This window comes from the organism of the source record quoted next, unplaced genomic scaffold (assembly GCF_019419815.1).
Source record: "Pyrus x bretschneideri cultivar Hongxiangsu unplaced genomic scaffold, Pyrus_bretschneideri_v1 Contig59, whole genome shotgun sequence".
In the NCBI taxonomy this organism is placed as follows: domain Eukaryota; kingdom Viridiplantae; phylum Streptophyta; class Magnoliopsida; order Rosales; family Rosaceae; genus Pyrus; species Pyrus x bretschneideri.
In genome coordinates this window covers 1,568,719-1,581,695 of record NW_025999797.1, presented here as the reverse complement: position 1 = coordinate 1,581,695, position 12,977 = coordinate 1,568,719, and positions in this window count along the sequence as shown.

The following is a 12,977-nucleotide window of genomic DNA, read 5'->3' as shown; positions in this document are numbered from 1 at the left end:
AATATCATTTAATAAATTTGACACTTGCTGTCAAATTTGACAACAAAAGGTTTTGCCTTCAAATGACTCAATGACACCTAGGAAATTGAAGACTCAGTTGGAGAGAGTTTGCTACCATATTTTACTGTTGTATGTCTACACGGCAGTTTTGACATCTCATTTGGAGATGTCAAATTTTGAACATAAAATTTAAATTTTGACAGCTTTTGTGGCACTTTGACATATTTTAAAGTTTTGTTTTCCAACCGATATGTCAAATTAAATTATTATTTTATTATTTTATAAAATAAATTATTAAACTAATTAAAATTTAATAAAGGACATTTAAAGTTTAATTAGTAATCTATTCACCTTTCTTAATTGAAAAGAAGAAAAAAGTAGAATAATTGCATCGGTCAACTCAACATTAATTATAATAAATGATTAAACTAATTACAATTTAATAAAATACATTTAATAATTAATAAATAAAAAAAACATTTGAAGCTGCTGTCAAATTTGACAGCAACCTCTTTTGCTGCCAATTCATGTCATCGCCTCATGGAATTTGACACTTCAGTTGGAGAATATTAGTGTGGTCTTTTTTTATTGTTATAGCTAATGTGTACATTTTGACATCTTTTGGAGATGCTCTTACACTATGTTTGGATGAAGGAAATAAACTTGGAATTTGGATAAAAATCAGAATTTATAAATTTACATGCACCAATTCTTTTGTTTGGATTTATAAACATAGAAATTTAGAATTTCCATGTGAAATAAAAAACTTGGAATTTGGGGCCTCCAATTCCCAAGTTTAAATTATATATAAATAGGTGTCATTTCTCAATTTCTATGATTGAGAGTTTAAAATTAACAAATTTCATTCTCAATTTCATTGTTCTTTTAGATTAACCAAATAGGAAAATTCACAAATTCTAGAAAATAAAATCCCGTCATTTTAAAATTCCTTAGTAATCTTAAATTTCTTCATCCAAACATAGTATTAGTGTGTTTAATTGTATGGACAACTTTAAATTAGCATTTAATTAATTAACTTGATGACTACCTATCTAATATATATATATAAATGAGACCCACGGCGCGGAGCTAATGAATTCCTGGTGGGCTCATGCCCCTCTCTTCTCTGTTTTCTGTTTCAAATTCTTTGCGTTGCATATGTTATGTTTGTGCAACCAATGTTCTAGATTATTCATTCAAGTGCACAAAAAAGTCAAGGTTAATTTATAAGCCTAGCTAATTATTATTATTATTATTTTATGCGGTGTCCTGTCTTAATCGAAATCCTACATCTGCCACTACTTGCATGGGTGTCTATCTTTGACAAGGAGAGCTTTTGTTCATGACTCGTGTAATCGATGATCTCGTTAAGGTAAAAGAAGAGAAGAAAGTAAAAAAAAATCATTAGCTTTTGCTGCATTTGAAATGCGACGATGGAAAAAGAGAGCACAACAAACCCATCCTTTTTGACAAGGATATATAGGACACATTATAAGCCCATGCGATACATATGAGGGAGATGAATGCATCTTTTATCTTTCCAAAAAAAAAAAAAAAAACGGGAAGATGCTAATTATGTTTTAGTTAGATTGATCGAGAGAGAGAGAGAGAGAGAGAGAGAGAGAGAGAGAGCCCTTGAGGACTTTGACTTGGAAGTTTGAACTATGAATCACGGAACTTGAAATTGTGGTGGCTTTTATTTGCCCCGACACAAAGAGGCTACTTTTGATTGCGTAATTGGTATTCAATATGCTCAAATGTGGAAGCCGCTGGGCGTGTTATTTCGCTCTTCTAACGGCTCTATGGTGACCGGCAAGTCTGCTGTTTGTTTATATAAGTCGGCCCTTGAATCCGAGGCGACGGCGGCTATTCTTGCCGTTCATGCTGCCATTGATAATGATATCCAAGATGTGGTTTTCGAATCTGATTCACGAGAGCTCATAAATGGTATAAATGGCGACTTTAGAAGAGGAAGATGGCTTTTTATACCCTTTGTTTTTTTTATTCAAATTAGGAACCTCAGACATCGGTTTCATTCCATTGGTTGGAGATGGGTTCCCGTCAAGCAAATTCTGCAGCAGATTGGGTTGCATCTCATTGTACAAGAAGGATGTGTATGGAAGTTTGGGTCATTCGACCCCCATTCTCTCTAGTTCACATTCTTTCAAAAGACAGGGCTTCCTTGTCCTCCCCAATTTCCCCGCAATCAGCTGAGGTTGGGTTGTGTTTCAAATTGGACTTTAGCTTTGCTTATCACGCTCTGTCCCCTGCCCTATCTTGGCCATGTCGGGGGTCATATTATATTTGGTCATCCCCGTTACTATTTAGCTATGCTGGTTTTTATGTTTTCTTTCTAGTTGTTGTTAGACTCAATACGTTCATGTAATATTAAAACACCATTGTACTAACCATGTGAAGACATCCTTCAATGCACTAGCAAGCACTGGAACAGTAGCGAGCACACCAAGACCTAGAACTCGAGGAAAGCCTTATGCACACTCACCACGACTGTATTACTCGAACCTATAGAGAGTTATCTAAGTACATGTTTTGGTGGTGTATGCAGGGACCTTCCCTTGGTATTTATACTACTACAACCCTAGTACACATTCCCATAATCATGCATTAGAATTCCTTATTGTACAAGGATACAATCTACCAAATCTCAGTCCTAATAGGATAGTATCAAAAGCCCTTATTCTCCAATTATAACTGGATTACATACTTTACTTGGAGTCCAAGTTATAGATTATAACTAAACCCTAATCGTACTTACATTCCACATCAATCCTTATTAACTATATTGACCTATTAACCGTTGGATTAGAGTCTAACATCCAACATTCTCCCACTAGGTCAAATAGTTAATTCAAGAAAGAACTTTAATGAATATGTAAGCATGATTCTTTATTGGCCAATGAATTTGGTTAAGCTATAAAGCTTCTTGCATGCTTTTATCAAGCAAAGGCTACTTACTCAGAACTATCGGAGACTATGAACTATCGGAGGCTACTTACTCAACAAGCATCATATGAGTGTCAATGTAATCAACCTTGATTTCTCCAAACTTCACCTTCTTCCTTGTCAATGCATATTTGGTGTTCAAATACTTAGTTCCAGGAAACCTCTTATTATTCTTAGAATAAAAGACAACAGCTTTATTATCACACCAAACTTGAACAGGCTTTGCTATGGAATCCATAATCTCGAGACTGCTAATAAAATTTCTCAGCCATATAGCTTGTGAAGTAGCTTCATAACAAGCTACAAACTTAGCTTGCATGGTAGAAGTGGCAATAGTATATTGTTTCACACTCTTCCATGACATTGGCCCATTTGCCAACGTGAATATATAACCTGAAGTTGACTTAATTGATCAAGGTAGCCTGCAAAATCTGAGTCACTATAGCCTACTAGTTCGAGTCTTGAATCCTTTTTGTATACTAGTTGGTACTTTTTAGTTCTTTGCAGGTATTTTAAAACTTTCTTAGCAGCTAACCAATGTGCATTACGATGATTAGATTGAAACCTTCCCAGTATGCTAATGGAAGATGCAATATCAGGTCTGGTACATACCTGTGCATACATGAGACTCCCAACTAGAGAAGCAAAAGGCTTGCTAGCCATTTCTTTTCTTTCAAACTCAGCCTTAGGGTACTGATCCTTACTAAGCTTCTCTCCCTTTGTCATTGGAACATCACAGCCATTTGAGTCTTCCATATTGAACCTTTTAAGTACTTTTTCAATATATGCTTTCTGTGCTAAACCAAGTAGCCATTTTCTTCGATCCCTTGTGATTTGAATCCCAAGAACAAAAATGTCTTTCCCATATCTTTCATTTCAAAGTGTTTTGACAGAAATCTCTTGGTGTCACTCAGCAATGATGCATTATTGCATGCTAATAATATGTCATCTACGTAAAGAATGAAAAAAATAAAACAATTTCCATTCATTTTCATGCAAACACATTCATCACTAGGGCTTTCTTCGAAACCATGTGATGAAACAACCTCATCAAACTTCAAATACCATTGTCTCGAGGCCTATTTCAATCCATAAATGGACTTGTTAAGTTTACAGACCAAACTCTATCTCTTCTTGAGTGAAACCCTCTGGTTGCTTCATATAGATATCTTCTTCAAGATTTCCATTCAAGAATGCAGTCTTAACGTCCATTTGATGCAGAAATAAATTGAAGTGAGCCACTAGTGCCATGATCACTCTAAAAGAGTCTTTTGTAAAGACTGGGGTGTTGAGTATAACCTTTTGCTACAAGTCTAGCTTTGTATCTTTCAATATCACCCTTTGAGTCTTTCTTGGTCTTGTAAACCCACTTGCAGCCTATTGGTTTACATCCTTGTGCAAGCTCAACTAACTCCCAAGCTTTATTTTTATCCAAGGAATCCAATTCTGATTGCATAACTCCTTACCAATGTGTATTATTTAGACTTTCAATTGTTGTCTTGAAGTTTAATGGATCTTCTTCTTGACTATTAAACTCAACTTTTTGCATATACATAAGGAAGTTATATGAGATTACAGGTTTTCTTGCATAAGTGGATCTTCTGGTTTCCATTTGTACAGATTCAATGTGCTTTTCTTGAATAACTGGTGTGTTGTTTAACTACACAAGTTCTTCTGCAACCATTTCTTCTTGTTGAGCAGCCTGTATTGGTTCTTCAATTTGTTCATTTACATTAGGCACTGGAATTGGCACAACAACTTCATCTATCACAGCATCACCTAGGTTTTCATTTTGCAGGGTTGTGGTCTTTTCATTCCAGTTAAGATTCTTTTCCCATTGATCATCATTAACTTCTTCAATGAACTTGGTCTTTTAGTTTCAATGAACCTCGAGGTGTGATTGGGGCAATAAAACCTGTAACCCTTAGTTATTTCTGGATACCCTACAAAGAAGCATGTGATTGTTCTAGGGTCTGGCTTTTTCTCCATTGGATTGTATGCTCTTACTTCTGTTGTGTAGCCCTAAATTCTCAAGTGATTTAGCACTAGTTTTCTGTTGGTCCACAATTCGAAGGGTGTCTTGGGAGCTGACTTGCTAGGGACCCTGTGCAGCAAGTAATTTGCAGTTTTGATTGCTTCTCCCCAAAGAAAAATAGGTAGCTTCGAATTACTCATCATGTTTTTTACCAATTATAACCAGATTATATACTTTACTTGGAGTCCAAGTTATAGCTTATAACTAAACCTTAATCATACTTACATTCCACATCAATCCTTATTAACTATATTGACCTATTAGCCGTTGGATTAGAGTTTAACATCCAACAATTGTATGTTGTACCCTTTGGTTCTTGGGCCGTGTCCCTAAGGAAATATCCTTTGTCCAAAGAAAAAAAAAATATGCTCAAATGCGTGATCATTTGTTAATAAATAAAATGTTCAAAGTTTGTTAAAATATAGAGTGTTGTTAGAGATGAAATTTAAACTGAGTAAAATAGTTTTTTTTTTTTTTTTTTTAGCACTGTTCACTTGCTAGTTTAACAAAAATTAGAGTTTTTTTTGGATATACTCCAAGTCCAGCATCTTTATAATGGAACGTGCTACATATATCAAACTTGTACATCAAATGATGTGGCACATTCTACACCAAATGAATTTTTACTCCATTTATTAATCAAACCTTAACTTGAATTAAAATAAAATTTTGATTAGTGCCACATCATTTGATGTAATAATTTGATATACTTAACATTATTTTTTGAAAGGAAAACAATAGCTTTATTGCATAAAGCTCAACGAGAATACATATCTTGGTGAAGAACATCCCTAATAACATCTAGAAGTTCCTCAAACCAAACTATGAAATCACCACTAAATAAACTTAACTTGGCGAAGTGATGAGCTACACCATTACAATTATGAGAGACATATGAGATTGTACACCCACGAAATCGGACACCAACTCTTTAATATTAGTCGTGATAAAACCGAGAGTTGACCAGTCGATTGCACTTCCATTACAAGCAGCCATGACGTCAAGTCAATCTATTTCCACCTGTACCTTCACGCAAACCCTTTTTGCAAGTTGAAGCCCTACTCTGACAGCGAGGAGCTCTACCTGCTTCAAAGATGTGCTACTGATAGGAGCATATTTAGGCGACTTACTTAGCTTGTTTTCGTGCATCTATGTTGTTAATTCATAGTTGTTTTAGTAGTTTAAGCCATTTTCGTGTGTTTTTAGGTTCATATGGCTAAGGAAGCAAAAAGATGCATTTTGGAGCATTTTGGAGCAAAATTGGGCTTGGAATGGATAGCATATGATTGGAGCCAAAGTGTTGGACGAATTTGAAAGCCTTGTATTCATTTTGGACATAAAACAAAGGGCCTAGCCCATTCTCTCTTAAACCAACCCCAAGGCCATGCATTTCCTTCCAATTCCAATGCCCACAATCACTTCAAAAGCATGCAAAGAACCATCCATTCCATCAAAAACAATCCATCAATTCACATGCAAAACCACCATTAACACACATGCACCCAAACAAAGCCAACCTAGCTAACCCTACATGCATTCTTTATGCAACTCTTCATCATTCCACCATTCATTCTTTATTCCACAAACAAGTCACATGCATTCACACACCAACAAAACAACTCCTTTGCCGTGCATTCCCACTTCCTTTCCAAACATCTCACATGCATTTCCACCTTCCTACTTCATCATTTCACCACATTCTCCCTCTTTAATCTCACATGCATTCATAATAATTCACAACACAAAACAGCCAACACATGCACCAAAACCTTCAATGCCGTGGGTTCCCTTTGAAATTCCAGCATCTTCACATGTCTTTCTAGCTTTCCCTTTCATTTCCACCACTCATTCTTCATCATTTCAGCCACCTACATGTATTAATTATTAAACTCTTCATCATTGCATCCAGAAAATGAGCAAGAAAGCTTCCCAAACACATGCATACATACACTATTTTCAGCATACACATGCATTTCCAACATAAAAATTTGCCTTGTGCCGTGCACTTTCAATACATTTCCAGCTTTCCCTTTTATTTCCACATGCAATTCTTCATCATTGCAGCCACAAACACCTTAAACAAATAGCCATATACATCTCCACTCCTCCTATAAATACCCTTGCATTCATTCATTCACATATCATCTCATTTCATACACAACACCACACCACAAACACTTCCATTTTCTTCCTTAGCCGTGAGTGTCTCTCCATTTTCTCCACCATTCCTCATCCATTTCCATAATCCCCCAATCCATTCAACACACCAACAACATCCCTTAGTCCTTGTGCCACAATAAAGAGGAAGAAAGAGGGCCTAAACGTTCATACAATTCACGTTTGAGTTGTTGGAATGTTTACGCGTTTCTTTGATTTCAATGTTTAAATTCAATTCTCTTTGTTTTGTAATATGAGGAATGGAAGAGAAGAGTGCCTAAACGTTCATACAATTCAAGTTTGAGTTGTTGGAATGTTTAGGTGTTTCTTTGATTTCAAAGTTATGAGGAACTAAACCCTTTTTGGCTAGGGGTAATTTCAATACCATGATTATTTATGTAATATGAATTGATGAATTCCGGTTATGAAACTCTTGATTCGTGAATGCAATTGGCTTAACTATTTGATGATTAACTTATTTGTGTTTGTTGATTGAGGGTCGACACTTAATTAGCATGCATGAATATGTGGCTAAAGTTTAAGAAGGTTTCACATAATCGTTACTAACTTATACTTGAAAGTAATGAAGGTCGCTTGTCACGATCGCGTTAAGTTTAATTCTTAGCATGAGTAACATGATGTCATAGTTGCAAATGATTTGTCAATGCTTATGGTTTTCATTTCTTAATGATCTTCGATTGTATCTCTATTATGATGACATGTAGGGAACTTTTGAGAATGTTTTGGGTTGTCGAATGATGCCATCCAATCCAATATAAGGAAAATCTGAGGGTTAACTAGTGATGTCACGGTTAATTTGGGGCATTGTCGTTCATAATTCAATGAAGGAATAACTGGAAATTGATTCATATGCATAAGTATCATGTGTGGAGAAAGAATCTCTAGCTAATTCACCAACCATCTTATTTCATCAATTTCATATTTACATTCTGTCTAGTTATTAACTTGTTTCGTTATTTCAATTTTCGTCAAACCTAAATCCCCCTTTTGCTTTAATGTTCAATATAGTTAGAAATCAATTGAGTTTGTGTTTTTAAAGCATTTTTGATTCTTTTGGTTTGTCTTAGTGTTTTAACGTTTAGTTTCACATTCTTTGAGTCTAGTTTAGTGTTTTATATTGTTTTTACGTTTTTAAATCAATTTAGAAGGTTTTAGCAAGCCCTCCTAATCCCCGGTCTAGAACGATCCCTCACTTATCCATTCTACTACAATTGTCAAACGAGGGTTTAATTTGAGTGTCAAGTAATTCTCGCATCAGCTACCTTGGAAAAAATTGTCACAAGAAATCCTCTAACCATAAACCTTGACCTTTGGTGCCATACGAGCCCTTCAAATAGTCTGCCACATCCCGTGATAAGCACCACCCTTACTCGTAGATGACGATGTCGTTATCAATGTTGGTGCATATCTCATTCTCACTACCTTATAGGCGCTTTTAACTAAAAACAAACCCTTGTTATCATAATGCCACATCAAACGATTAGAAGGCATTTGAAAACATAATTCCTATCACCAACAGCTCAATCCTCCAACACCGATTTTCCTGCACTATCATGTTCTTAACCGTAAGAACCCCGAGTAAAAAGGAAGATGGTGTAAGGATCTTGAAGGTCCATGGTCTAGGAATCCAACGATTTCTCCATATAGAAACATAATTCCCATCACCAATAGCCCATTGTAAACCATTCTCCAAAACAAAATGAGCCTTTAAAACACTATTCCAAGTGTATGACGCCATAGGTTGATCATCGGCATCCCTAAACGAGCAATTCGAAAAATATTTTGCCTTCAACATAGGAGCAACTAAAGACCCTGGTTGTTGCAAAATGTGCCACCCTTGCTTCATGAAGAGGGCTAGGTTAAACATGTAGAGATCATGAAACCCTAACCCACCCTTGTTCTTTAGCTTACACATTTTCTCCCAAGATATCCAATGAATTTTCTGAGCTTCGATATCACTAGTCCACCAAAACCTTGCCATTAGTTGTTGAAGTTCCTCACAGAAAGACTTTGGAAGTAAAAAACTTTGCATGGCATAAGCCAGTAAGGCTTGGGTCACAACCTTAATGAGTAACTCCCGCCCTGCACTACTCAAAAGCATGCCCTTCAACCCATTTAGTTTCTTAGTAGCCCGCTTTTTAATGAAGTAGAAGATCTGTTTTTTATCCGCAAATAAAAGATGGTGCAAGTTCGGTACTTAATACACACAAGATAAGTTCTTACACTTAAACATGGATATGTCAGAATCGTCGACTAATCCTCGTACGCCACAGAGTAATTCAGCTATCTAGGGCCTGGGAGGGCGAAAAACAGAAGGGTGAGTGGGCAAAAACAAAAGTTTAGAAAATCCATTTATTTTCTGAACATACTAACCCCTCGCCGTAAAACATGTATAGTTTCCAAAAAATCATATTACGTATAGGTATGAAATCAAATGCAAATCAACAGTAAATCCAGAAGTATGCCACATCACAATATCTCAACAATAATATAAGTAAAATCAGGTGTTCAATCAATCTTTACTAGCACACAAGTTGGAGTCGGCTAATGCGACCTGTACGACTGAACTGATGCTCATCAATCTATGCTAGCACATAAGTCGGAGTTACCTAATGTAACTTGTATAACAGGACTGGGTGTAATCATAATATACGCTCTAGTGCTACAATCACATGAAGACTGGCGCTATTCGTGGTCACCTATAAGTCAGAGTTATCTAATACAACCTGTATGACAGGATTGGCACCTACTTGGATCCAAGGCGAGTGTGCGGTACGGAGGTGAACATACTCGTGAAAGACTAGCCCTGGCCCTCAACGAACACTAACACCGGGGGTGCATCAATGATGAGCAGACTACATAAATATAAGCATGCCATAACGATTCAATAATTCTAGTCAACATAATAAACTTACATGCGCATCTCGTAGGATTATTTTAGCATTTCACAACAGTACAACATTTCTTATAACGTTATTTAATCATGGCATGATATACATAAACCAATTCAAAAGCATTTGTGGAAACTATAAAGTTTATACACACACACACACACACACACACACACACATACATGAAAACAAATGCCCACTCACTGATACGTCGATGGATCGTAGCCCTCTAGCCTCACTTGTCCTTATACGTCCTCAGGGTAAGTTTCCCCTATATGCGAAACAACTAATAATAATTAATTAATAATGACATATACAAAAATGCTAGGAAAAACCCCCACAGTTTGCTCAAACGGAGGATTTAAATATACCAAAACATTCTAATCGACGTCACAGACTCGTACACGTTAACCACTCGTCGGTTGAAGGCCGGACGCGCCCTCACGCACTGCCTAGCCCACGGCCACGCACCTAGCAGAGACTGACAGAAGAGAGGAATATTCCTTTAAACAGTTAACTGAACTTAACGGCGTTCCTTAACGCCGTTAGAATATTCTGTCAACTTTGACATAATATTCGTCTTCTTTGGTAGAACACCGCCGTCTAGTTTCGTCGGAAACTGGAAAACTTCACCGGTTTTTGGGGAAAAATTCAAATCTTAATATCTTGCTCATTTCTCAACCATTTTTGATGAAATTTACATGGAAATGAAGCTCTTGAAGAGTAAAACAAGATTGTACCTTTCAAAAGTCCAAAAAGTGGATGGAAGTGGATTGAAATTAGCTTGAAAGGTTCGGCATATTTTTCGACTCCTTGAAAACGTATGTTTTCCCATTGGTTCCACTTCAAAACTAGCCTAATGGCATCGGGGAGTTGATTAGGTGCTTTTACAACCTTCAAAACGTCGTAACTCGACCAGGATCACGTCGGAGCAAACTCGTCTGACTCGGAGCTTCCGAGTTGGCAAGTCAAAACTCGTCCATTTGAGAATCGGTTGGTACAACTGGGTTCGTGAGGATGAAAAGATCATGATGGTGGTGTTTTTAAGCTTGATCTGTGAGTGTTTAATGAAGGTCTTTGTAGTTGCAAAGAAGAAAGAGTGATGGGTGAGAAGAGAGAAAATGAGAAGATGAGAGAGAGAGAGAGAGAGAGAAAAAATGTGAGTTCTGATTGGTTGAGAAGAGGAGAGAGGGATTTCTGATTGGTCAAAAAGAAAGGGTGTTTGATTGGCTGAAAGAAAGTGGGAAATGAATTGATTGGTGATGGAGATAGGGCATGGACAGGTTTTAAAAAGAGGAGAAAAGATAAGGTTTGAGCAATTTGAAAAATCAGACGTAATATAACGTATATTATAAAAAACAGTAGTCTCCAGTACTAAATAATTAACGCGCCCGTATACAAATCTACTCATTGTTAACACACTTTAATTTAACGTAACTTTTTCGTTACAAGTCCGTTTCGGGTAAAACTCACGCTCACGTGTACGTAACAACGAGTACTATTTAATTACGATAATGAGAAAAATAATTTAAAGTTGAATAACCACGTCCATGTCACTTTGCCAACAAGGGCATAAATGTTAATATACATGCTCGGCGAGAAAATTACATAGAAAATTAGGGATGAGTTGTCACAATCTACCCCCTTAAGAAAATTCGTCCCCGAAATTTCAACATTACTAAAGATCATAGCCAAAGAACAGACGTGGATAAAGATCTCACATACACTCCTCTGTCTCCCAAGTAGCTTCCTTAACAAAGTGGTTCCTCCGTAAAACTTTCACCATATGAACGGTCTTGTTTCTGAGAACTTTGTCTTTCCAATCAAGAATCGTCACTGGAACCTCATCATAAGTAAAATCCAGATTAATCTCTAATGGCTAAGGAGGAATCACATGTGACGGATCAGAGACGTATCTCCGTAACATGGACACATGGAACACATTATGCACCCTCGACAACTATAGAGGTAGATCAAGTCGGTAAGCAACTTCACCAACTCGCTCAATGATCTGGTATGGCCCGATGTACTGAGGGCTTAGCTTCCCATTCTTCCCGAATCGTACAACACATTTCCACGACCATAGCTTTAAGAATACCCAATCTCCAACCTTATCTACCTATAAAATAAAAAATGTTATTTGATTCAAAATAATTTTATCTATATTTTATATAATTATTGCACACATATATAGTAGTAGTAAAATGTGCCTAATATATATAATAATGAATGAAAATAATTCACCTACAAATAAAGGAAATTTGATTAAAAAATAATATATCTACTACTTTTTGTTTATGAGTTGCAATTTCTTTTTTTTATCACAAAAATAATGTACCTACAATATAATTTACCTATTGTTTAATCTTATAAAAACATAATGTATCTACTGTTTTATTTATTTATTTATTTATTTTTGGTCAAAATATCTATTGTTTTATTTTAATGGAGATAATTTGTCTTGGTTTAATTTTTACGAAATAATTTAGGCATTGTTTAACTTTACCAAAATAATGGAACAACTATTTTAATTTACCTACAAAATAAATGTTATTTGATTCAAAATTAATTTACTTATATTTTTCATGTACATATAGATAAATTATTTTTAACACGCATATATAATAACAAAAAAAAATGCCTAAATGAATGTAATAATTTACCTACAACATAAAAGAATATTAATTGGGATTAATTGGTTCTTTGTTGTTTTTATCAAACAATATTATTTGATGCAAAAAACTTATTGTACAAAGGATTTTTTTTTTCCATACGAAAAATGTGCCCATAATTGTTTATGAACATGGCTAAATTAATATATATATATATATATACACACACATATATGTTCCTAATATTTAGCATACAAGAAAGGTAAATTTTCCATATGGAGTTAATTGCTAATCATA